Raw genomic sequence first — 26872 nt, 5'->3', positions numbered from 1 at the left:
CCATGTTATAATATTTAATATTGGGAATTCCCAGACCCCCCTGTCTCCAACCTCCCAACATGTATTTTTGTTGTATTTTAGCTTTTTTCTTGGCCCAACAAAATCTGAACATTATTCGGTACAAACGCTTTATATCTTTCTGCAACAAGGCTATGGGTAAGATCTGCAAAATATATAACCATCTCGGTAATATCACCACTTTAAGAAGATTGATCCTCCCCGTGAGCGAGAGTGTTAACGTACCCCATGAGTCTAACTGTTGCTTTGTCTGCTCCAGTAATTTTTCAACATTTAAATGATATAGCTCTTTTGGTCTAGCCGGCAACTGTATACCCAAGTATAGAAAAGATTTGTGTGCCCGCTTCAAAGGAAAATCTCCCACCCACAGTTTGTGGATGTCCACATTAATCTGAAGCGCTTCTGACTTGTCTATATTCAGTTTGAAACCGAATAATCTCCATATTCTCTAAAAATTTGCAAGAGATTCGCTAGGGTTTCTTTCGGTTTCATAATTATCATTAACAAGTCATCCGCAAATGCGGCTATCTTAAATTCCTGTCGTTTAATTTTTACCCCCGAAATCGCTGCACAGCCGTGTATATCTCTAACTAATGGATCTAATTGGAGTGCGAAGAGCAAAGGCAACAGAGGACAGCCTTGTCTGGTACCCCTACTAATCTGAATTTCACCCGATACATTTCCATTTACCAGTACCTGTGCTCTTGGCATGTGATATAATGCTCTAATTGCCTGCACGAAGGTGCCATTAAATCCATATTTCTCTAGCACCGAGTACAGAAAGGGCCATTTCACTCTATCGAACGCCTTTTCTGCATCAAACTGATCATCAAAGCTTGTTCGTTGGAATGACCCAATCCTTCCAAGGATGCCAGAATGCTCCGCAAATTTTTTGTAATCGATCTCCCTTGGACAAATCCGACCTGTGCTGGATGAATAAGATTAGGTAATATCCCACCCAATCTTTTGGCCAATATTTTTGCAAATAATTTTGCCTCTTGGTTGAGTAGGGAAATGGGTCTATAGGATGTAACCAGCTGCTCATCTCGTTTGGGTTTAGGAAATACTACTATCCGAGCTATATTCATATTGTCAGACAATGTACCCTTCTCTATCCATTCATTGAATACCTCGGTCAAAGTAGGAAGAATCGAGTCCCCCATTAACTTATAGAATTCCGCTTTATAGCCGTCTGGGCCTGATGCTTTACCTAATTTGCTCTGTTTGATTGCCCAGCCCACCTCTTCCGTACTGATCATAGCATTAAGCCGCTTTCTGTCTCTATTTGCAGCTTCGGGATTTGGATACCCTCCAAGTAAGATTCCCCCTGTAGTTCGTCTTGATCTGACCTCTTATAAAGCTCTTGGTAAAAGATTTGAAAAGCCTGTCGGATTTCTTTATTGGAGTGTATGAGATTCCCATTCTTATTTCTAAGAGTTGTTATATTTCGGGAAGCAAACTTAGGTGCTATAAGTCGAGCTAAATATTTGCCCCCTTTGTTCCCATGCTTATAGAGTTGAAAGCGATAGTAGGCCTGAGATTTCACTTCTCTCTCGTGTAATTTGGTATTTAAAGTGGTTTGTATAGCCAAGATCTCTTGTCTAATGTTATTGCTGGGTTTCAGACCATATTGTCGGTTTAATTTGCCTAATAGTTGTTCAAGCCTCATTATTTCTCTGTCTCTCGCTCGTTTATATTGCGTTACATAACTTATTATTTCACCCCTCAGCACAGCTTTCGCTGCCTCCCAGTAGGTACTGGTTTCAGCAACAGAGCCCTCATTGCTTAAATTCTGCCCATTTGGCTTGTAAGTGTTCCCCAAATCGTGTATCTTTAATTAAATATGTTGGAAACGTCCAACATTTTAGCAAATCTTCGTCTTCCCCTCCCTTCCATGTCATTCTGACCACCGAGTGGTCCGATATGACACAGGGATCTATGTGTGCCTCAGTGATATCTGTTAATATATTACGAGATACAAGCAAGTAATCAAATCTGGATGATGACCCATGTGCTCTAGATTGATGTGTATATTCTTTATCCAATGGATGCAAGGTACACCAGACATCTATTAAATCTAGCATTACACATAAATCCGGTTTAAACTGCATGCCAATCACCCTGTTGAGAGAGCAGAACAGTTTTGTCTTGAATTTTAACAAGTTATGGGACATATTTTATGTTTTGCCCCCATTTTACACACATTCATATTATTTTATTTACATATTAAGATTTAGTCTAATGCACTATGTACATCTACTCCTTGGTCCCTCTGGGCATATGCTCCCTGCCACCACTGACTAAGGGCCTTTCCTCTTGGTTCAGACTGAGGCCTATTTGCCTGCTGAGTAACTCTTGTCTCCTCTTGCATCATGTGCTTCCAAGACAAAAGAAAGAAACAGAAGGCTGCATCCGGTTCCTGTGAGCAGCCCAACTGACCTCTCATCCCTTCAGCAAAGTACCTCCTTTTTATACCAGAGCTTACCATTCAGTGTACCACTGGTTGAACACTGTATGTACTCAGAACCTCCAATATGAATCCAGCATCTGATGTGTCAACAATTCGGTATGTTTAATCTGTTTTCCCTCACCCCCTTCTACAGACTACAGAAAATGCCTGTTAATTTTCTACCTGTATAATATACAAAAAGTGATTCAGCAGCTCTGTGAAGGTTATTTTATTTTAATATTTTCTATCAAAAGATGTCTCTTTGAGGTAAGCAGATCAAACAATTGTAGTCTCTGAAATAGTAACTTGGCCACTGTCCCAGAGATGATGACTTGAGCTTCAGTGAGGCAGCAAACCGCAGTGAACAGGTGTGGAGGCAGTCGGTCTTCTACAAAAGATGAGTCTTTGCTGCGATTCAGTGAAGCAGGAAACAACAGCAAACAGATGTGATGGCAGTTGGTCTTCTACAAAAGATCTCTTTCTTGCGATTCAGTGAAGCAGGAAACAACAGCAAACAGATGTGATGGCAGTTGGTCTTCTACAAAAGATGAGTCTTTGCTGCAATTCAGTGAAGCGGGAAACAGTAGTGAACAGGTGTGGAGTCAGTTGGTCTTCTACAAAAGATATTTCTTTGTTGTTATTCAGTGAAGTAGGAAACAGCAGTGAACAGATGTGATGGCAGTCGGTCTTCTAGAAAAGATGAGTCTTTGCTGCGATTCAGTGAAGCGGGAAACAGTAGTGAACAGGTGTGGAGGCAGTCGGTCTTCTACAAAAGATGAGTCTTTGCTGCGATTCAGTGAAGCGGGAAACAGTAGTGAACAGGTGTGGAGGCAGTCGGTCTTCTACAAAAGATGAGTCTTTGCTGCGATTCAGTGAAGCGGGAAACAGTAGTGAACAGGTGTGGAGGCAGTCGGTCTTCTACAAAAGATGAGTCTTTGCTGCGATTCAGTGAAGCGGGAAACAGTAGTGAACAGGTGTGGAGGCAGTCGGTCTTCTACAAAAGATGAGTCTTTGCTGCGATTCAGTGAAGCGGGAAACAGTAGTGAACAGGTGTGAAGGCAGTCGGTCTTCTACAAAAGATGAGTCTTTGCTGCGATTCAGTGAAGCGGGAAACAGTAGTGAACAGGTGTGGAGGCAGTCGGTCTTCTACAAAAGATGAGTCTTTGCTGCGATTCAGTGAAGCGGGAAACAGTAGTGAACAGGTGTGGAGGCAGTTGGTCTTCTACAAAAGATATTTCTTTGTTGTTATTCAGTGAAGTAGGAAACAGCAGTGAACAGATGTGGAGGAAGCTGGATTTCTACAAAAGATGTTTCTTTGCTAAGATTCAGTAAAGCAGGAAACAGCAGTGAACAGGTGTGAAGGCAGTCTATCTTTTACAAAAGATGAGTCTTGCTGTGAAACAGGAAACAGCAGTGATCAGGTGTGAAGGCAGTTGGTCTTCTACAAAAGATGAGTCTTTGCTGCAATTCAGTGAAGCGGGAAACAGTAGTGAACAGGTGTGGAGGCAGTTGGTCTTCTACAAAAGATATTTCTTTGTTGTTATTCAGTGAAGTAGAAAACAGCAGTGAACAGATGTGATGGCAGTTGGTCTTTTACAAAAGATGTTTCTTTGTTGCAATTCAGTGAAGCAGGAAGCAGCAGTGAACAGATGTGGAGGAAGCTGGATTTCTACAAAAGATGTTTCTTTGCTAAGATTCAGTAAAGCAGGAAACAGCAGTGAACAGATGTGGAGGAAGTTGGATTTCTACAAAAGATGTTTCTTTGCTAAGATTCAGTAAAGCAGGAAACAGCAGTGAACAGGTGTGAAGGCAGTCTATCTTTTACAAAAGATGAGTCTTGCTGTGAAACAGGAAACAGCAGTGATCAGGTGTGAAGGCAGTTGGTCTTCTACAAAAGATGAGTCTTTGCTGCGATTAAGTGAAGCAGGAAACAGCAGTGAACAGATGTGATGGTAGTTGGTCTTTTACAAAATATATTTCTTTGTTGCGATTCAATGAATCAGGAAATAACAGCGAACAGATGTGATTGCAGTTGGTATTTTACAAAAGATGTCTCTTTTCCAAGTTTCAGTGAAGCAGGAAACAGCAGTGAACAGATGTGATGGCAGTTGGTCTTTTACAAAAGATATCTCTGTTGCGATTCAGTGAAGCAGGAAACAGGTCTATAGACAGTTGGTGTTCTTCAAGAGATGTCTCGTTGCTGCAATTCTGCAGTGTCGTGAGCTTTTTTTTTTTTTTTAATAACTTCTTGAAAATTTGCCTCGTAGGATAGCGCATCAGATCTCTAACAAGGTTCCAGGGCCCCCTCCCTCCCTCCCTCCCTCCGTCTGTCCTCTGAGTTCCAGGCCCCCTCCCCTCCCCTCCGAGTTCCATGCCCCTACCTGCCTCCCTCCCTCTTCTCCTAGTTCCAGGCACCCCTCCCCTTCGAGTTCCAGGACCTGCCCCTCCTCCTACCTCCTCCTCTGCCCCTCCTCCCCCTCCTCTGCCCCTCCTCCCTCCTTCCTCTCCCCCTCCTCCCTCCTCCCCTCCCTCCTTCCTTCCTCCTCCTTCTCCTCCTCCCCCTCCCTCCTTCCTCATCCTCCTCTCCTACTCCTTCCTCCTCCTCCTTCCCTCTCCCCCTTCTTCCCTCCCCCTCCTCTTCCTCCTACCTCCTCCCCCCACCTACCTCCTCCTCCTCCCCCCACCTACCTCCCCCACCTCCTCCCCCCACCTACCTCCTCCTCCTCCCCCCACCTCCCTCCTCCTCCTCCCCCCACCTCTTCCCCCCACCTACCTCCTCCTCCTCCTCCCCCACCTCCTCCCCCCACCTACCTCCTCCTCCTCCCCCCACCTCCTCCTCCCTCCTCGTAAAGGGAGTGGGGCCGTTGGACTGGAGTGGGCCCTTGGAACTCTGATGGACAGGAGTGGGAGGTAGGGGGTCAAGGAACTCAGAGGGGGGGGGCGATTGTTTACTCACCCCCGATGGCTGCTGCTGGGCTCCCTTCCCTCTCACTTCCCATTGGTCCACCCTGTGATGTCAGCCCCAGGGTGGACCAATGGGAACTGTGTTTGGAACCCAGGCATCCAGACGGAGGTGCAAATTATTATATAAGATGTCTTCTATCTTGTCCACCTCACCTCTGCTCTGCGCCTTCCCAGAGGACTTGTCTGCTGTGGGTTTCAGAACTTTATCTGCAGCAGAAAATCTTTTTGATCATTCTCCACATTCTGTATAAAATAAACATAAATAAAGATTACATTTAGAGATCAAACTGCCCAGTACTACTAGGGTTGGGGTGTATAATTTGGAACATTTTATTAAAAATAGAACATAAAAAACACATACCTATTGCCTCTCTTTTGCTCCACTTTTCTAGATAGACAAGAGAGAAAACTGGTTAATCAATCACAGAGGCTTGTCAAAAATGATATTACTAAAAAACATTTTATTATTATAATTTGGGGGCCCTTTTACTAAAGCATGGTGTGCACTGAATGCTGTGCATCCTGTTTTATGCCTATGGGTGGTGTGGAAACATGCGTTCCTGGACTGTGTCTTCATCTTGTCCAGATATGAGCTACTGAGTATCAGCTTTAGCATAAGGGCCCGATATTCAGACTGGGGGAGGTAGCCAGGCTGCCTCCCGTGGTCAGCGGTCAGCCTGGATATCAACGTCAAGCTGTTTATGGTGATCAGAATTGAATACCCAGGTGTTTTTTGACAGTTTAAATTTAACTGGCCAAGCCTATATTCAGCACTGGCTGGTTAAATTGAAACTGGCCGCTATTTTGGTGGCCTAATTTGGCTACCAAACTTAGCCGGCAAAGTGCTGAATACCAGTGGAGAGACGGTTATATCGTGCCATATAACCAGCTATTTGCTAAGCACTAACTGGCGATATCTCCCTCTGAATATCACTCTGCAAATCACTCAGGACTCAGTGCTCCTAGAGACATTATAAAAAGCCAGGAGCATGATCCTCTAGAGACACTACACTTCGCTCTGCTCTTCTCTTCCCCTCCTCCACCAATGGCTGCTGTAAGAATTCCTGCACTCCTGTGATCTTCTGCAACAAAGATTTGTAATTAATTTATGATTCAACCTGTTATCTTTTTTAAGCAAATTTCTCCTGTACCAAGAACCTTCTAAAAGATACCTCTCACTTGTAACATGATTACATTACCTGCATTGTAAATAAACCCTTTTGAAGCTAAAATATATGGTCTTCTCTGTTCTGAGCACATGCTTTTAAATCTTGCAGTGCAGGTTAATGTAATTCAACAGAGATAATATTTAATTCCCCTTTATTCTTGCAATTGTAAATCTTATTACCGTATAGGTAACTGGTGGAGAATAAATTCAATATCTAATATAATAAAACGCACCGTGAACGTTCTAATGAGGACAACGTTCTGAAGCCATCTGACGTCACTCCCTGAGTCCCTGGCTGTAGGGTTCGTGGCGTTCGTGGTGTGAAGCCACCCAGCCGTCTCTGCCCCGCCCTCGCGTCTAAACAAACAAATCCGGAAGGGAAGCGTCAGGGAAGGAGGCGGCGCTCCCGACGTCTAGCCTTCCCTTCGCTGTGTTCCGCCTTCAAAAAAAGGCGGAACACAGCGAAGGGAAAGCTAGATGTCGGGAGCGCCGCCTCCTTCCCTGACGCTTCGCTGCCGGAAACGCCACGGAGGTAAAGTTAAAAAGAATAAAAAAAACAAAAAAGGGATGCATGGATGCGAAGGGTGGGGGGGGGGGAGAAGAGGGCGGGCCATGCTGGGACATGGGAGAGAGAGGAGCATGGATGCGAGGGGGGGCCATGGAAGGGAGAGACGGGACTTGCTGGAAAAGGATGAATGGAGGCAGCAGGGGACAGAGGAGCATGGATTGGGAGGGCAGGGCTCAGGGAAATTGCTGAAAAGGGATGAATGGCGGGGGCAAGGGACAGAGGAGCATGGATGGGCATGGATTGGGAGGGCAGGACTCAGGGAGAGAGGGAAATTGCTGGATAGGGATGAATAGAGGGGACAGATGGGCATGGATGGATATGGATTGCAGGGCAGGCCTCAGGCAGAGAGGGCAATTGCTGGATAGGGATGAATGGAGGGGCCAGGTGACAGAGGAGCATGGATGGGCATGGATTGGAAGGGCAGGACTCAGGGAGAGGGGACTTGCTGGATAGGGATGAATGGAGGGGACAGATGGGCATGGATGGATATGGATTGCAGGGCAGGCCTCAGGCAGAGAGGGGAAATGCTGGATAGGGATGAATGGAGGGGGCAGTGCCCATGGAGAGAGGGGAATTGCTGGAAATGGATGAATGGAGGGGGCAGGGGACAGAGGAGCATGGATGGGCATGGATTGGGAGGGCAGGACTCAGGGAGAGAGGGAAATTGCTGGATAGGGATGAATAGAGGGGACAGATGGGCATGGATGGATATGGATTGCAGGGCAGGCCTAAGGGAGAGAGGGCAATTGCTGGATAGTGATGAATGGAGGGGCCAGGTGACAGAGGAGCATGGATGGGCATGGATTGGAAGGGCAGGACTCAGGGAGAGGGGAATTGCTGGATAGGGATGAATGGAGGGGACAGATGGGCATAGATGGATATGGATTGCAGGGCAGGCCTCAGGCAGAGAGAGGAAATGCAGGATAGGGATGAATGGAGGGGGCAGGTGACAGAGAAACATGGATGGCCATGGATTGGGAGGGCAGGGCTCAGGGAGAGACTCACTCTCTCTCTCACACACTCACACTTTCACTCTGACTCTCAAACAGTCACTCTCACATACACTCTCCCAAACATACACACTCCGAGGAAAACCTTGCTAGCGCCCGTTTCATTTGTGTCAGAAACGGGCCTTTTTTACTAGTATATATATATATATATATATATCTTAAAACGTATAAATACAGCATATATTGCGACCACATGCTCTGAGCAATTCCCTCTATTCTTAAATATATTTCAACAAAATAACTTTTAACTGTAACATTTTATGTTTCAACAATTTTTATTATTAAAGAAATCAACATAACACTGCATTATTGCCAATGTTTAACATAAACAGATATTTTCTACCTCATCAACTATTATCTTCCATAATACTATTATGTTTCATTCTTCCATCCTTATATCTACTAGTTCCCCTTCCCATTACCCACCCCCCCTGCCCTCCCATTCTTCATGCTCTCCCCTGTAACCCATATTAATCTCTAAGCGTTTCTGGTATTATACAGAATCCGTTCATAAAGTATTAATAATCAGACTCCGCCCTTTCTGTGTCATTTTTTTCCAAGTAGCAGCCCCAGATGTTAAGAAATCGCGTTTTTCTTTTATCATTTCCTTTAGCCTCTTTTGCTTCCCAGACCAACAATTGGTGTACTTGACTACGCCAGTGCCAAAAATTTGGCGGGTTGTGCGTAGTCCAGTGTTGCATAATACATTTCCTTGCTATCAGACATAATTTGCGCCGTAGCAGTATTCTATCTGCATTTAAGCTCGGTTGTACCTCCTTCATATCTAATATTAGTTGCAATGGATTCATAGCTACTCTACTACATAATACACCTGTAAGATAAGTAGTTATTTGTCTCCAATATCGTTGTATTAATACACAGTTCCACATCGCGTGATAAATGGAGCTCTCAGCATTATTACATTTTAAACAAAGAGCTGTTTCAATACCCCCTGATTTATACAGTTGAACCTGAGTAAAATATGCCCTGTGTATCATTCTAAATGCGCATTCTCTATAATCAGTTCCCCCTATCAGGTATGGAATGCCTTTGATTTGTGCTACTATATCCCATGATTGCAAGTCCCTCCCTATATCTTTTTCCCATTTCTGTCTCAACAGGGTCATCTCCTTCTCAGGAGTTAGGCTCCACAATCTCCGATACAGTTGTGATATAGAAGGGGCATTTTCTGTAATTTCCTCAAAGAAGTTAATAATTTTATTACCTAACTTAAGTTTAAGTGTTTCTTTATTTAATTTTGTATGTAATGCTTAAGTTGATAATATGCGTAAGTATCATGCCAACCTGGCTCCTCTTGATGAAGCAGCTGCGGTAATGGTTTGATATCCCCATTCTCCCCTAGTGCGTCTGCCAAGGTTTTCACACCTAACTTTTCCCATTCATCAAAAGTTTTATTCTCCATTCCTGGTTTGAAGACCGGATTTCCTCTAATGCTTAGTAGCTCCGTTATTCTTGAGTCTCCACCTAAAAGTGTGCCTATAAATTTCCACACCTCTCTCAAAGGCTTAAGTAGGGTATTGTGTCTAATTCTATGAGGGGTTTCCACATTCCGTAGATGTAATAAGGTAGTAAAGTGATATGGACTGAATAGTGCATCTTCCATCTCTATAGGTGTATGATCAGGAGAATGAAAAAGTCTATCTCTCACCAGTCGCAATAAGCATGCCATGTTATAATATTTAATATTGGGAATTCCCAGACCCCCTGTCTCCAACCTCCCAACATGTATTTTTGTTGTATTTTAGCTTTTTTCTTGGCCCAACAAAATCTGAACATTATTCGGTACAAACGCTTTATATCTTTCTGCAACAAGGCTATGGGTAAGATCTGCAAAATATATAACCATCTCGGTAATATCACCACTTTAAGAAGATTGATCCTCCCCCGTGAGCGAGAGTGTTAACGTACCCCATGAGTCTAACTGTTGCTTTGTCTGCTCCAGTAATTTTTCAACATTTAAATGATATAGCTCTTTTGGTCTAGCCGGCAACTGTATACCCAAGTATAGAAAAGATTTGTGTGCCCGCTTCAAAGGAAAATCTCCCACCACAGTTTGTGGATGTCCACATTAATCTGAAGCGCTTCTGACTTGTCTATATTCAGTTTGAAACCGAATAATCTCCATATTCTCTAAAAATTTGCAAGAGATTCGCTAGGGTTTCTTTCGGTTTCATAATTATCATTAACAAGTCATCCGCAAATGCGGCTATCTTAAATTCCTGTCGTTTAATTTTTACCCCCGAAATCGCTGCACAGCCGTGTATATCTCTAACTAATGGATCTAATTGGAGTGCGAAGAGCAAAGGCAACAGAGGACAGCCTTGTCTGGTACCCCTACTAATCTGAATTTCACCCGATACATTTCCATTTACCAGTACCTGTGCTCTTGGCATGTGATATAATGCTCTAATTGCCTGCACGAAGGTGCCATTAAATCCATATTTCTCTAGCACCGAGTACAGAAAGGGCCATTTCACTCTATCGAACGCCTTTTCTGCATCAAAACTGATCATCAAAGCTTGTTCGTTGGAATGACCCAATCCTTCCAAGGATGCCAGAATGCTCCGCAAATTTTTTGTAATCGATCTCCCTTGGACAAATCCGACCTGTGCTGGATGAATAAGATGAGGTAATATCCCACCCAATCTTTTGGCCAATATTTTTGCAAATAATTTTGCCTCTTGGTTGAGTAGGGAAATGGGTCTATAGGATGTAACCAGCTGCTCATCTCGTTTGGGTTTAGGAAATACTACTATCCGAGCTATATTCATATTGTCAGACAATGTACCCTTCTCTATCCATTCATTGAATACCTCGGTCAAAGTAGGAAGAATCGAGTCCCCCATTAACTTATAGAATTCCGCTTTATAGCCGTCTGGGCCTGATGCTTTACCTAATTTGCTCTGTTTGATTGCCCAGCCCACCTCTTCCGTACTGATCATAGCATTAAGCCGCTTTCTGTCTCTATTTTGCAGCTTCGGGATTTGGATACCCTCCAAGTAAGATTCCCCCTGTAGTTCGTCTTGATCTGACCTCTTATAAAGCTCTTGGTAAAAGATTTGAAAAGCCTGTCGGATTTCTTTATTGGAGTGTATGAGATTCCCATTCTTATTTCTAAGAGTTGTTATATTTCGGGAAGCAAACTTAGGTGCTATAAGTCGAGCTAAATATTTGCCCCCTTTGTTCCCATGCTTGTAGAGTTGAAAGCGATAGTAGGCCTGAGATTTCACTTCTCTCTCGTGTAATTTGGTATTTAAAGTGGTTTGTATAGCCAAGATCTCTTGTCTAATGTTATTGCTGGGTTTCAGACCATATTGTCGGTTTAATTTGCCTAATAGTTGTTCAAGCCTCATTATTTCTCTGTCTCTCGCTCGTTTATATTGCATTACATAACTTATTATTTCACCCCTCAGCACAGCTTTCGCTGCCTCCCAGTAGGTACTGGTTTCAGCAACAGAGCCCTCATTGAAATGCTTAAATTCTGCCCATTTGGCTTGTAAGTGTTCCCCAAATCGTGTATCTTTAATTAAATATGTTGGAAACGTCCAACTTTTTAGCAAATCTTCGTCTTCCCCTCCCTTCCATGTCATTCTGACCACCGAGTGGTCCGATATGACACAGGGATCTATGTGTGCCTCGGTGATATCTGTTAATATATTACGAGATACAAGCAAGTAATCAATTCTGGATGATGACCCATGTGCTCTAGATTGATGTGTATATTCTTTATCCAATGGATGCAAGGTACACCAGACATCTATTAAATCTAGCATTACACATAAATCCGGTAGGCCCCTAGTATCTATTTTTCGCAACTCCTTTGGCGGGTGCGATCTATCTAAGATCGGATCCCAAGTCGTATTAAAATCACCTCCCAGCACTAGGGGTAGGGTTTCTAATTGGGTGATTTGTGAAAAGCAATTTCTTATAGAATTTTAAGTCTAATACATTGGGAGCATATATACTTCCCAAAATTATAGTTTTTTTATTAATGGTTGCTATACTTAGTATGAATCTACCCTCCGGGTCTGGAATAATTTTGTGTATTTTAAATGCTAGCCCTTTACGAAAAAGTATGGCTACCCCCCCTTTCCGACCCATAGCCGCAGCTGCTACGCAATCAGCCACCCACCATTTGACTAATTTGGCATGTTCCACTGTTGATAAATGCGTTTCTTGGAGCAGTACAATATCTGCGTTTATATGTTTAAGATGACGCAGGATTTTTGATCTCTTAATGGGGGAGTGTATTCCCCCCACATTCCAGGATACTACCTTAAGTGGCTATCTTTCATAGTCCGATTTTCCATCATCTGATTACCTTTTACAGCTAAGAGTAGCCAGCCCAGCCTCCAGCCACTCCTGTTCATGTACCATGCTCTCATTACCCCAAGTGTATGAATCTGTAGGTTACATTGAGTTACTCTCTTCCCCCTCCCCCCTTAAATTGTAGTCCCTTAATTATCTTTTCCCTAATCTCCCTCCTCCCCCCAATAGCCCTCTCCTTCCCGTAGGAAGCAGGTCACTTACGACGCTCCTCCTCCCGTCATCTGTATCCGTCCCTTCGCAACACGTTCTTCAATAATACATTGCGTGTGTGAGCGGGTATCACCCCCCCATCATTCAATCCCCCAACATATTTAACTTTTATATTTACAAGCCTCTACGTCTGCTAGGCAATAACAGTACTGCTAACCTTAAGAAATCCTGCTGTTGTCAGGCTCTCCCAGGCTAATATTGTAATACTTTCAGATCTAATTTAACTAATTTCTAATAACGCAGTTTAAACTTCCCGCAGTATTCAGGTAACTAATAACAAAAGTGATAACTTTACATTAGTTTGCAATGTCTATTATAACATTCTTTCGCGGTATCAGAGTCTCATGGTCACCTTTCATGCTCGTATCATCCATTTTTTCATCTTACTTGTACGGCAGTTGACCATCCAGTTTTTTCACTGTCCTAACCATGACTCTCTTACTCAACACCCTCACTTATCACCCCTACCACTGCAATTTCCCCACCCCTAGCTGTCTGTTCATCTGTCCAATTTAGATTGTAAGCTCTGTTGAGCAGGGACTGTCTTTTCATGTTAATTTGACCAGCGCTGCGTAAATCTAGTAGCGCTATAGAAATGTTTAATAGTAGTAGTAGTAGTTCTAATATGATATTTAAGAATAGGGGAAATTACTCAAATCATGTGGTCGCAGCATGTGCTGTATTTAATAAATATGGGAAAAATATATTTTTGATTCTATATTTTATTCTCCACCAATTACCTATAAGGTAATAAGATTTACAATTACAAGAATAAGGGGGAATTAAATATTATCTCTGTTGAATTACATTAACCTGCACTGCAAGATTTAAAAGCATGTGCTCAGAACAGAAAAGACCATATATTTTAGCTTCAAAGGGGTTTATTTACAATACAGGTAATGTAATCATGTTACAAGTGAGAGGTATCTTTCAGAAGGATCTTGGTACAGGAGAAATTTGCTTAAACAAGATAACAGGTTGAATCATAAATTAACTTACAAATCTTTGTTACAGAACATGAGGCAGGTCCAGAGATCCTTACTGCAGCCAGTGGTGGGGGTGGGGAAGAGAAGAGCAGAGCAAAGTGAAGTGTCTCTAGAGGAGCATGCTCCTGGCTTTTTATAATGTCTCTAGGACCACTGAGCTCCACTACCCCTACTCACCAAACTGGCCATTGTCTTGACCTTGTCTTCTCCTCTACCTGCTCACCCTCCAACTTCTGCGCCACAGCTCTTCCTCTCTCAGATCATCACCTGATCACCTTCACACTTCATCACCCTCCCCCTCAGTCCCGCCCTACACTAACCACTACTTTCAGGAATCTCCAGGCCGTCAACCCTCCCACCTTATCCTCTAGTATCTCTAATCTCCTCCCCTCCATCATGTCCTCTGAGTCTGTCGACAAGGCTGTCTCATCTTACAATGCCACTCTCTCATCTGCCCTGGACACCCTTGCACCATCCATCTCCTGTCCCACAAGGCGTACTAATTCCCAGCCCTGACTGACCCCTTGCATCTGATACCTTCGCTCCTGAGCCCGATCTGCTGAACGCCTCTGGGAGGAAATCTCGCACCCAAACCGACTTCATTCATTATAAATTCATGCTATCCTCCTTCCAGTCCTCCCTATTCCTTGCCAAACAGGACTATTAAACCCAATTAACTAATTCCCTCAGCTCCAACCCTCGTCGTCTCTTTGCCACCCTTAACTCCCTCCTCAAAGTGCCCTCCGCTCCCACCCCCCCTCACTCTCTCCTCAATCACTGGCTACTTCCGCGATAAGGTACAGAAGATCAACCTCAAATTCACTACAAAACCACCTCCTCCTCCTCACCCTTTAACCCACTCCCTCAACCAATCAACCCAAGCCTCCTTCTCCTCTTTTCCTAATATCACCGAAGAGGAAACCGCCCACCTTCTTTCCTCCTCGAAATGCACCACCTGTTCCTCTGACCCCATCCCCACCAACTTACTTAACACCATCTCTCCTACTGTCACCCCATCCATCTGTCATATCCTCAACCTCTCTCTCTCCATTGCAACTGTCCCTGACACCTTCAAGCATGCTGTAGTCACACCACTCCTCAAAAAACCATCACTAGACCCTACCTGTCCCTCCAACTACCGCCCCATCTCCCTCCTACCCTTCCTCTCCAAGATACTTGAACGTTCACAGCCACTGCCTTTTCTCTCCTCTCATGCCATCCTCGATCCGCTTCAATCCGGTTTTCGCCCTCTACACTCGACAGAAACGGCACTCACTAAAGTCTGTAATGACCTGTTCCTTGCCAAATCCAAAGGTCACTACTCCATCCTCATCCTCCTTGACCTATCCGCCGCTTTTGACACTGTCAATCATAATTTACTTCTTGCCGCACTGTCCTCATTTTGGTTCCAGGGCTCTGTCCTCTCCTGGTTCTCCTCTTATCTCTCCCACCATACCTTCAGAGTACATTCTCATGAATCTTCCTCCATCCCCATCCCGCTGTCTGTTGGAGTTCCTCAGGGATCTGTCCTTGGACCCCTTCTTTTTTCAATCTACACCTCTTCCCTGGGTTCGCTGATCTTATCTCATGGTTTCCAATATCAACTCTATGCTGACGACTCCCAGCTTTATCTCTCCACACCAGACATCATGGCAGAAACCCAGGCCAAAGTATCGGCCTGCTTATCTGACATTGCTGCCTGGATGTCCAACCGCCACCTGAAACTGAACATGACCAAGACAGAGCTTATTGTCTTTCCACCCAAACCCACTTCTCCTCTCCCTCCACTCTCTATCTCAGTCGATGGCACCCTCATCCTCCCCGTCTTATCTGCCCGTAACCTCGGAGTCATCTTCGACTCCTCCCTCTCCTTCTCTGCGCATATCCAGCAGATAGCCAAGACCTGTCGCTTCTCTCTCTATAACATCAGCAAAATTTGCCTTTTCCTCTCTGAGCACTCCACCCGAACTCTCGTCCACTCTTTCATTACCTCTCGCCTTGACTACTGCAACCTACTCCTCACTGGCCTCCCACTTAGCCATCTATCTCCCCTTCAATCCGTTCAGAACTCTGCTGCACGTCTTATCTTCCGCCTGGACCAATATGCTCATATCACCCCTCTCCTCAAGTCACTTCACTGGCATCCGATCAGGTACCGCATACAGTTCAAGCTTCTCCTACTAACCTACAAATGCACTCAATCTGCAGCCCCTCATTACCTCTCTACCCTTATCTCCCCTTACGCTCCTACCCGAAACCACTGCTCACAGGACAAATCCCTCCTCTCTGTAACCTTCTCCACCACCGCCAATTCCAGGCTCCGCCCTTTCTGCCTCGCCTCTCCCTATGCGTGGAATAAACTTCCTGAGCCCATACGCCAAGCCCCCTCCCTGCCCATCTTCAAATCCTTGTTCAAAGCCCACCTCTTCAATCTAGACTGCCCCAATTTGATTGTCTGCACATTTTGTCCATTAGATTGTAAGCTCCTTTGAGCAGGGACTGTCCTTCTTTGTTAAACTGTACAGCGCTGCGTAACCCTAGTAGCGCTATAGAAATGTTAAGTGGTAGTAGTAGATAGCCAGTGAAGTGCCGTTCCTGGCCAGTTAAAGAGTTTTAAATATCATCTGGTATATGTTTAAAAAAAAAAGAGATTTTATACCTTTCGCTTTCATATGTGATGGTATTCCTGAATGGAAAAACAGAGAGATTAGATTAGAAATTAAAAGGCATTATTTATTTTATTTGTTCATTCTTATATCCCACAATTATCCAAAAACAAGGTTTTGGTTCAATGTGGCTTACAATTATTAGTTTTAGAGGAGTTACGTTGTTATAGTACAGTTGCTTTTTTTAAACACTGACCGCCACTGGGTAATTTACACCCACATATTCTGTGCCAGGCCATGTCTGGGCACTTGGAAGTTATGTGAGTTTGAACAATATGCAGTGCCATACACATATCTAACTGGACAGCTAAAGCATGAATGACTATAACCTACACAGATTGGTGGGTGCAGCTAAGCCTTTGTTGAGCAGACTGGATAGACCGTGCAGGTATTTATCTGCCATCACTTACTGTGTTACTGTATTACTGCAATCTAACTTGCCTGGTCAATTATGTAAGCACCTGTAGTGACAATGAAGTTGCTTACAGAGGACTGATTATAGAGGGTCTCCCTAGACAGGAGAATGGAAAATAGAGAACACTAATGAGTTGTGCCTTATAAGGTCCTGTGCGTAACAACTTAGCCACTATTCGATAACAAAGTGGTAAAAGAGAGTGACTTATAGAAAAAAAACTCCAGCCTCTATAAAGAAGAATAACCATGAAATGTAAAGCCTAGAAATAATGGAACCAGAAACACTATAAACACATGAATTTTAATAAAATGCTGACAAATCTAAACTATCATAGAAGGGTAAGCTCTGGACTGATCCTTTGAGACTAAAGGAAAGACAATTGTCAGGTAATTAACTAATTTTTCCTTCTATTAAGTCTCAAGGATCAGTCCAGACAAATGGGATGTACAAAAGCAATCCTTAAGAGGGGAGGGACCGTGATATTCCCTGCAGCCAGAACAGTGGCCCCGAAAGAAGCACCTGCTCGAGCAAACACATCTAGTTGGTAATGCTTAATAAATGAATAAGACGACCACGTTGCCGACCTACAGATCTCTGCCAACGAAATCGCCTTGGACTCTGCTAAAAGACCTGGTAGAATGAGCCGTAACATGTATGGGAGCAGATTTACCCATCAGAATGGAAGCAGAAGAAATAGCCTCCTTATGGAATAAGGACAACTGGATAGATAATGAAAAGTTTGAAAACCTATGGGGGACCCTATATGGGGGAGGAAAAGGTATCTCTAAACTATACGAACATATTAGGGGCACTACCTTTGAAAAATTACCCTATATGAAAGCTTGGGAGCAGGATCTGGAACAGGAATTCAATGGGGGAGAATGGAAGAAAATGTGTATAGAGGTAAAAAAAGCATCTGTGTACTGGTGAAAGAAAACGCTTATAAAATAATGAGTCGTTGGTATTATACACCAGACAGATTAAAAGCAATGTTCCCTAATGCATCAGATAAATGCTGGCGCTGTGAAGAAGGAAAAGGAACAGACTATCACATTTGGTGGAAATGTCCCATTATACAAGAGTTTTGGGAAATGGTCACAGGATTAATTACTCAAGTAATAGGGGTTCAGTTCATTTGTGATCCCAAATGGTGTCTGCTGGGTTACGGGAATAAGGGAGGGAAGGCCTGGCAAACTCGAATAAAACGTATATGCCTAGCCGCAGCCAAAACAACAATAGCATTGAAATGGAAACAAAGAACAGGCCCCACGAGACAAGATTGGGAAAACAAATTGTATTTCTTGATGGGAATGGAAAAAATGACTGATAGGCGAAAGGGAAAATACAAACCCAATGTGGAGGAATGGTTACGATTAAGTGAGCTAATGGGGGGAGGGGAGGGTGGGAAAGGGGAGAGGGGGTCGGGGTATAATGGAGAAGGAGGAAAAATAAAAGAATGTTAACAAAGCTTGAATGTTACAGATGAGATATGTATAGGAATATTGGTTACGAGTGTAATATTATGTTGGAATATCAATAAAAGTTTAACAAATCAAAAAAAAAAAAAAGAAATAGCCTCCTTAAGCCATCGGGCCACTGTTGCTTTGGAGGCTGGAAGACCTCTCTGGGGTCCCAAAAAGAGGACAAAAACCTGATCAGAATGCCTGAAATCATTGGTAGAAGAAAGCTAGCACATAAGGACTTGCTTAACATCTAACAGCCACAGGGAAGTTTATTCTGCAGAATAGAGCTCCCTGGAAAAAGCAGGAAGAAACACAGTCTGGTTTACAGAAATGGAGATCCAATCTTCGGCAAAGAAATTGGAACCATCCATATCAGAACAGAATGCAGATAAGTGACTCCTTTAAGGAACCACACAATATCAGGGTGAGATGCCAATAAGACATTCTGTATTCTACCTCTATAGCTCTCCAACACTGCCACATGAACTTTGAGCGAATTGAGAGCCAAGACATTTTTTAAATAGAGGCAGGAGAATAACGGAAGACAGAAAGAGAGGCAGAAAGTGGCAATGGGGGAGCAGGGAAAGACCTAGACCACTAGGTTTACACCTGAAGCACAGGACATTCTCAACTAGAGACCTGAATGGGAACGGGGTTTGCGGGAATCCTGCGGAACCCGCGGGGACGGAAGTAGTTTTGCAGGGATCCCGTGGGGATGGAAGCAGTTCCTGTGGGATTCCCGTGGGGACGGAAGAAGTTCCTGTGGGGTTCCCGTGTGGACAGAAGCAGTTCCTGTGGGGTTCTCGTGGAAGTGTATGCTGCACTTGCGCCAGCCTCTCACCTACCGAGTACCAAGTTCTTTGAGTGCTGTCTCCTCCTCCTCGCTCCTCCTGCACAGATGCGGAAAGTCTCCATTAAGGAGGTGGTAGAGATACAAATGGTGATGAAATTCAAAAAGGCATGGGATAAACATAGAGGATCTCTAATTAGAAAATGGCAGTTATTAAAAAAAAACTAAACTTAAATGGCTGAATGTGCGTGGATGTGTCGAGTGATACTTAGATGGCGACTCTTGCTGTGATAAACTAGGGCTGATGCCAGGAGACCTGTACGGTCTGTGCCTCAAATATGGTAATCTGGTTTAGGATGGGCTAGAAAGGGTTTAGACAGCAACTTCAGTGGCTGGAACATGAGGCCAGTGCTGGACAGACTTTTACAGTCTGTGTCCCGCAAATGAGAAGATGAATAGGCTGGAGTGGGCTTCGAGGGCAACTCCAGCAATTGGAACATAAGGATAGGGCCAAGCGAACTTCTATGGTCTATGTCCCAGAAACTTGGATATAACAAAAGAGAGGGAACGAAGTACAAACTAAAGTCCAAACAAAAAAAAAAAACAGCACCACGAGCCTTTAAAAATGGAACACAGTTCTTTAATGAATGAGCCTTGACAAAAAGACCCACGGAAAGACCATAATCAAGTATATAATATCACATTCATTGTTGATTTAAGCATGAATTGATAACGATTGTGACTATTGGGCAGACTGGATGGACCGATCCGTTTATCATCTGCTGTCATTTACTATGTTACTATTAATCCTCTCTGCTCCCGGGCTGATGCACAGACCTTAGTCCTGACATAGGCACGAACATCAGATGTCACCTGACCTACTGCCGTGTGCATGTGGCAATCTCTTGGCACACAGTGCCAGTGAATCGGAGAAGTCTTACATGTGAACACCAGAGTGTTCCAACTTCCGTTCCTTCCTTGCCTTGCCTACTGCGGCTCAAACCCAGAGAGAGACTGAGAGAGCCGACAGCAATTTTTTTAAATGTACCATTAAATTCTTGCGGGACTGGGTGAGGACAGGTTAATTCTTGCGGGGATGGGTTAGATTCACTGTGGGGATGGGTGGGGATGGGTTAGATTCCCTACAGGGACGAATGGGGATGGGTTGGATTCCAGTGGGGACGGGCGGGCACAGGTTGGATTTCTGTCTCTGAGCAACTCTCATCTCAACTCCAAACTCTACTGAACCTGCTTAGCAGGACAGGAGGCCACACAGAAGTCACCACACTGCACAGGAACTGTAATCCCACCTACTGGAGGTACAGAATACTGGCTGAGTTGCTGTGCAAAGGACCTTATAAGGTGCAACTCATTAGTGTGCTCTATCTCCACCTGCTGGCGGATGGTCACAACATAACAGAGAGGGTACAAAGCACAAGACAAAGTCCAACTACCAAAAAGAAAGCACCAAGAGCCTTCAGCATTTCCCCTCCATCTTCATATGCCCCTCCCCATGTTCAGTATCTTCCTTCCATCTCCCTATATCATCCAATGTTCAGAATCTCCCATTTCCCAATATCCACCTCCCACATGTCCATTTGCACTCTCCTGATCTCTCCCCATATCCAGCATCTGCACTCTTCCCATCTCCCCTCACATCCAACTTCTCCCCATTTACTCTCCTCATTCAACATCTTCCCTCCACCTCCCTATTTCCTCATGTACCCATAGAACACCCCCCTACATTTGACCTTCATGAACCTTTGATTCACCTCCCCCATCCATATCCAATATCTGCCTTCAATCTTCCTATATTCCCCCCAGGTTCAGCATCTTCCATCCCTCCTCCCTCCTCTCCACCTCCAACATCACTCCTCACTCTTCCCTCCCTCCCTCTCTTATATACTGAAATATACTGCAACAACCCAATAAACTATTTCAGTGCGGTTTACAATAAAAGATATATTACGTAATGAATACAATAAAGTCAACAAGAATACTAAATGCCCCAAATCCAAGTAAAGAGCTTGAATTCTAGTTTCTGTAGCTTTAATCATGTTCTTCTATACCTTCACTGAGTCCTTCGGCAGATACACTCATTGTACTTTTCCATGAAAATTTCATCTACTGTCTATATTGGCATCTACTCACCAGTCTTCACCTATTCCCTCAACAAACACCGTAAGCACTCTCAGCTATTCTACCAACTCCACAACTGAAAACACTTCTCCCTGTCTCGCTTTGCTTCCTGGTCCTCATTAGAGAAATTGATTTTTCTTACTCAAACTCTTGCAACCATGAGGACTACTGTCTGCTCCCTTGACCCTTTTCCTTCCTCAAAGGTCCCAGAAACAGATCTCCTATCCAAACTACTACCACTTCTTAACAATAGCTAAACTTCCAGCCAGGTCCCCACTCTTTGGAAAATTGATGTAGTACGCTTTGATCTGCGAAATAGCAAAGGTGATATAGCAAATGCAAAGAAATAAAGAAACTAGTTATTTGCACTTTACCTTAATTTCATCCTCGCATTCCTGAAAGGTAAAAAGAGAGACAAAGATGAGGCCACAGTTTTAATTTGGTTTCATTTTGGAGGAGGAAATAAACTGCATGGGATTAAGAATGACTCCCTTAATCGCTCAAGGGGCCAAGATGAACACATTTTTAAAACCTATGCATGAACTGGTGTAAAACCACTTGTATTTCTGTTGTAAAACAGGGATACATGTGTAGATTCTAGTCCCACCCAAGCCACACCTACTCATAAACCACTGTAAATAAGGGCTTTCTGAAATCAGTATTTACACATGTACATGATATACATGTATAAATACCACTATTTGCACATGGAAATGTTTTTTTTAAAATAATAAGTAATAAACTTACCAGTCCACAAACTGGTCTTCATGTCTGAATGCCGTATAATAACCTTAAAAAAAAAAGTTACATTTATACCTTAAAGAATAAACTCTAATTGTATTTCCTTTTCATCCCACTAGACCAGACCATTGAATTGTGTTCCTTTCCTACCAGCAGAAAGAAGTAGAGAAACTGAACTTTCCCAGTGACAACAATTATGTCTGTTGTGTTCCCTGTTTTTGTGTGAGCCTGCCTGACTTGTTTTTACCTCCCAGGGCCACCTGGCACACTGTCTGTAACATCTTGACATTGCTCTACTTGTCCCAATCCTGGCCCTCCTCACCAACTATTATCCCAACTCTACAGATCTCACCGCGACCTCTCTAACTCCATCTCTATTCCTCTACTCCCCTCCTCTTCTCTGCCCGCCCTATGGAATGCCTGCTCTATCTGTAACAAACTCCCTTATATCCAGGACCTCTTTATCTCGTGTCACCTCCATCTGCTCGCCATAACAGAAACCTGGCTCTGCCCTGATGACTCTGCTTCAGTTGCAACCCTCTGCCATGGCGGTTATCTTTTTTCACATACTCCTTGCCCTGCTGGTCGCGGGGGTGGTGTTGGACTACTTCTCTCTCCCTCCTCCAGATTTCAACCCCTTCTTCAACCTCAATCTCACTGTTTTTTCTCCTTTGAAGTTCACTCTATCCGCCTTTTCTCTCCTCTGCCTCTTCGAATAGCGGTCATTTATCGTCCCCCTGATAAGTCCCTTTCATCCTTTCTCAGTGACTTTGATGCCTGGCTTGCCTTCTTCCATGATCCTTCCTCCCCTTCTCTCATCCTTGGTGACTTTAATATTCCTGCTAATGATCCTTCCAACTCTTATATTTCCAAGTTACTCGCTTTAACATCCTCCTTTAATCTCCAACTACGCTCCACCTCCCCCACTCATGAAAATGGTCACTGTCTTGATCTCATCTTCTCCTCCAACTGTTCACCCTCTAGTTTCCTTGCCTCTGATCTTCCCCTCTCTGATCACCATCTTATAACTTTCACACTTAAATCTCCTCCCTCCCAGTCCCGTCCTATGTTATCTAATTTATCTAGGAATCTTCACGATATTGACCCTTCATCTCTATCCTCCCATGTTTCAAACCTCCTCTCTACTGTGGCACTATCCACGTCTGTCAACGAGGCTGTTTCTTCTTACAACAATACTCTATCCTCTGCCTTAGACTCTCTTGCACCTTTGATGACCCGCCCTATAAGGCGTACAAACCCCCACCGTGGCTGACTTCTAATATCCGCTACCTACGTTCCTGTACCCACTCCGCCGAACGCCTCTGGCGGAAATCTCGGGCCCTTGCTGATTTCTTACACTTTAAGTTCATGCTGACCTCATTCCAATCTGCTCTTTTACGCGCCAAACAGGATTATTATATCCAACTGACCAACTCTCTTGGCTCTAACCCTCGATTTCTCTTCACCATATTGAACTCTCTCCTCAAGGTGCCCCCTCCCCCAACTTCCCCTTCATTATCGCCTCAGACCCTTGCTGAATTCTTTCACGACAAGGTTCAAAAGATAAACCTTGAATTCTCTACCTCCACTAGTCCGTTCCCCTCTCTCTCCTTCCCCTCATTCCTTTTCCTCCTTTCCTGAAGTTACTATAGAGGAAACTACACTTCTCCTTTCTTCCTCAAAATGTACCACCTGTTCCTCTGATCCCATTACTACCCACCTTCTTAATGCCATCTCACCTACTCTTATTCCTTTTATCTGTCACATTCTCAACCTCTCACTTTCCACTGCAACTGTCCCTACTGCCTTTAAACATGCTGTGGTCACACCTCTCCTTAAGAAGCCTTCACTTGACCCTACTTGTCCCTCTAATTACCGACCCATCTCCCTCCTCCCTTTTCTCTCCAAATTACTTGAGCGTGCTGTTCACCACCGCTGCCTTGATTTTCTCTCCTCACATGCTATTCTTGACCCACAACAATCTGGTTTTCGCCCTCTCCACTCAACCGAAACTGCGCTTACTAAAGTCTCCAATGACCTATTACTGGCTAAATCCAGAGGTCAATATTCTATCCTCATTCTTCTTGATCTTTCCGCTGCTTTTGACACTGTTGATCACAGCATACTTCTCGATACCCTGTCCTCACTTGGATTCCAGGGCTCTGTCCTTTCCTGGTTCTCTTCCTACCTCTCCCTCCGCACCTTTAGTGTTCACTCTGGTGGATCCTCTTCTACTTCTATCCCTCTGCCTGTCGGCATACCTCAGGGTTCTGTTCTTGGTTCCCTCCTCTTTTCTATCTACACTTCTTCCCTTGGTTCATTAATCTCATCCCATGGCATTTCCTACCATCTCTATGCTGATGACTCCCAAATCTACCTTTCTACCCCTGATATCTCACCTTGCATCCAAACCAAAGTTTCAGCGTGCTTGTCTGACATTGCTGTCTGGATGTCTCAACGCCACCTGAAATTAAATATGACCAAAACCGAGCTTCTCATTTTCCCCCCCAAACCTACCTCCCCACTCCCCCCGTTTTCTATTTCTGTTGATGACTCTCTCATTCTCCCTGTCTCCTCAGCTCGAAACTTTGGGGTCATCTTTGACTCTTCTCTCTCCTTCTCTGCTCATATCCAGCAGATCACCAAGACCTGTCGTTTCTTTCTTTACAACATCCGTAAAATCTGCCCCTTTCTTTCCGAGCACTCTACCAAAACCCTCATCCACACCCTTGTCACCTCTCGTTTAGACTACTGCAATCTGCTTCTTGCTGGCCTCCCACTTAGTCACCTCTCCCCTCTCCAATCGGTTCAAATCTCTGCTGCCCGTCTTGTCTTCCGCCAGGGTCGCTTTACTCATACTACCTCTCTCCTCAAGTCGCTTCACTGGCTCCCTATCCGTTTTCGCATCCTGTTCAATCTTCTTCTACTAACCTATGAATGTACTCGCTCTGCTGCTCCCCAGTATCTCTCCACACTCGTCCTTCCCGTGCACTCCGCTCCATGGATAAATCCTTCTTATCTGTTCCCTTCTCCACTACTGCCAACTCCAGACTTCACGCCTTCTGTCTCGCTGCACCCTACGCCTGGAATAAACTTCCTGAGCCCCTACATCTTGCCCCATCCTTGGCCACCTTTAAATCTAGACTGAAAGCCCCCCTCTTTAACATTGCTTTTGACTCGTAACCACTCGCCTCCACCTACCCTCCTCTCCTCCTTCCTGTACACATTAATTGATTTGATTTGCTTACTTTATTTATTTTTTGTCTATTAGATTGTAAGCTCTTTGAGCAGGGACTGTCTTTCTTCTATGTTTGTGCAGCGCTGCGTACGCCTTGTAGCACTATAGAAATGCTAAATAGTAGTAGTAGTAGTAGTGCTGACTCCAACTGCCAGGACAATTACTAACCCCACCCCTGGTGACATTATTAGGACACATGGGCATTTCTGCAGACAGTTCATGCTGGGGGTGCTACGTCTCCTCGCTGCACAGATGAAGTAGTACAACAGAGGAGCTCATTAGGGTACTCCTTTTAGCAGCCTGTGGGGTCTGGACAATTTTGCCTCTCTTTTTCCACTTAATGTTGGTTTGTTCCTCTTGGGTCTTATGCAATTGATTGAAGTATGTTCTCCATAGATGTTATTGTAGGTCAGGGATGGTATGGTTGCTTGCCTTTCAGGTCTATTTCAGGCCATTGCGTTCTGCCCCTGACTTGCAACCTGATTCTATTGAATCCAAATCTGTCCCAAAATGTTTCTTTTTATGTTATGTTATTAGGGATTATCTCTCACCAACTGTCTAAATTTAGATTCAAGGTGAGTTACAACCAATAAATAAGAGACTGACAGAAGAATATCAGGAAGTAACACAAATGCAGAAAATAAACACCAAATCATTACATGCAGCAAGACAATTAGCACCCCCCCCCCCTCCAATCTAGTAAAAAGGTTTTCAAAGCTTTATGAACAAAAAATCATTCCTTATTATACAAAGTTCACACGGGAGATTATTCCAATCACGAATAGCCAGTGAAAACATGAACAAAAACGGCCTTAAACCATATATTTTCAGTTGAAGGACAAGGTCGCAATAAGCAAATTACATCTTCTAGAAGCCATCCTGGATTTCAACACATTCACCAACTGAGATCCATTTTCAGGGCAGAAACTATCCAAGAACTTAAACACTTAACAAAGTGCCTTAAAGATGACCAAAGACGTCACAGGCAACCAATGCAGTACTCCTAATAAAGGATTTAAATTGTCCAGCCAAGTTTTCTGGAATATTAACGTAGCGGCTGAGTTCTGAATCATTTGAATTATAGAAATCTGGACTTGGGAATGCCAGATCTATACACAAGTCAGCACTAATTTATAGTCTTATGTGGGTGTCCTTGCAAGAGGGAGGTGGATAGTACCCCCTCCTCGGAATGTTTTGGATCCACTTTTATGGGGAGACCCAGCGGTGGGTGTACAGCGCATTGTTGGTGCGGTGGCAAAGCATACTGCTCTTCTGTTGTATCACAACCATCAGCAAAGACCTCACTGATATTAGTAAAGTCAGTCTCTTCTGATTCAGATTCTTGAGGACTGAGGAGACAAGCCGTGATCAGGTGAGTTTTCCGAAAACAAATGGAAGGCTTTGACCAAGTTAGAGCCATTGTCTGTGATGGTCATTGTCACCTTAGCTGCCAGATCAAGAGTTGACATTATCAGATCATGTGCTACCCCCCCTCCCTTGATACACTGACATGTAGGAGCAGCAGAGTGATTCTATAGAGAAGTTTCATCCAATCAATGAACAATGCACACCGAAGAAACTGCGATTATGACTTATGGCGCTGTACATGAACAGGCAGAGCGAGTGCCAGCGTGGCATGGTCGCCGGCTCTAGCGGGATCTCCAGGCCGATGGGGCAGACCGACTCCTCCAGCGAGT

General features: G+C 44.1%; 1 long non-coding RNA gene across 1 annotated transcript in view; it reads right to left on the bottom strand.

Annotated features, from left to right (window-relative positions):
* The window catches only part of LOC115463776, a 42440-nt gene that overhangs the window by 4105 nt on the left and 11463 nt on the right, over positions 1 to 26872 (bottom strand). The window contains exons 2-6 of the long non-coding RNA XR_003941077.1: positions 21944 to 21986; positions 21571 to 21591; positions 16383 to 16409; positions 5793 to 5819; positions 5585 to 5674 (exon numbers count right to left, since the gene is read on the bottom strand). This is a non-coding gene — a long non-coding RNA (uncharacterized LOC115463776). The remainder of the gene's footprint in view (positions 1 to 5584; positions 5675 to 5792; positions 5820 to 16382; positions 16410 to 21570; positions 21592 to 21943; positions 21987 to 26872) is intronic.

The sequence above is a fragment of the Microcaecilia unicolor genome, chromosome 2, assembly GCF_901765095.1.
Source record: "Microcaecilia unicolor chromosome 2, aMicUni1.1, whole genome shotgun sequence".
NCBI classification, from domain to species: domain Eukaryota; kingdom Metazoa; phylum Chordata; class Amphibia; order Gymnophiona; family Siphonopidae; genus Microcaecilia; species Microcaecilia unicolor.
The sequence above is the reverse complement of the archived record's forward strand: the minus strand, read 5'-3'. Positions and strand labels throughout refer to the sequence as shown.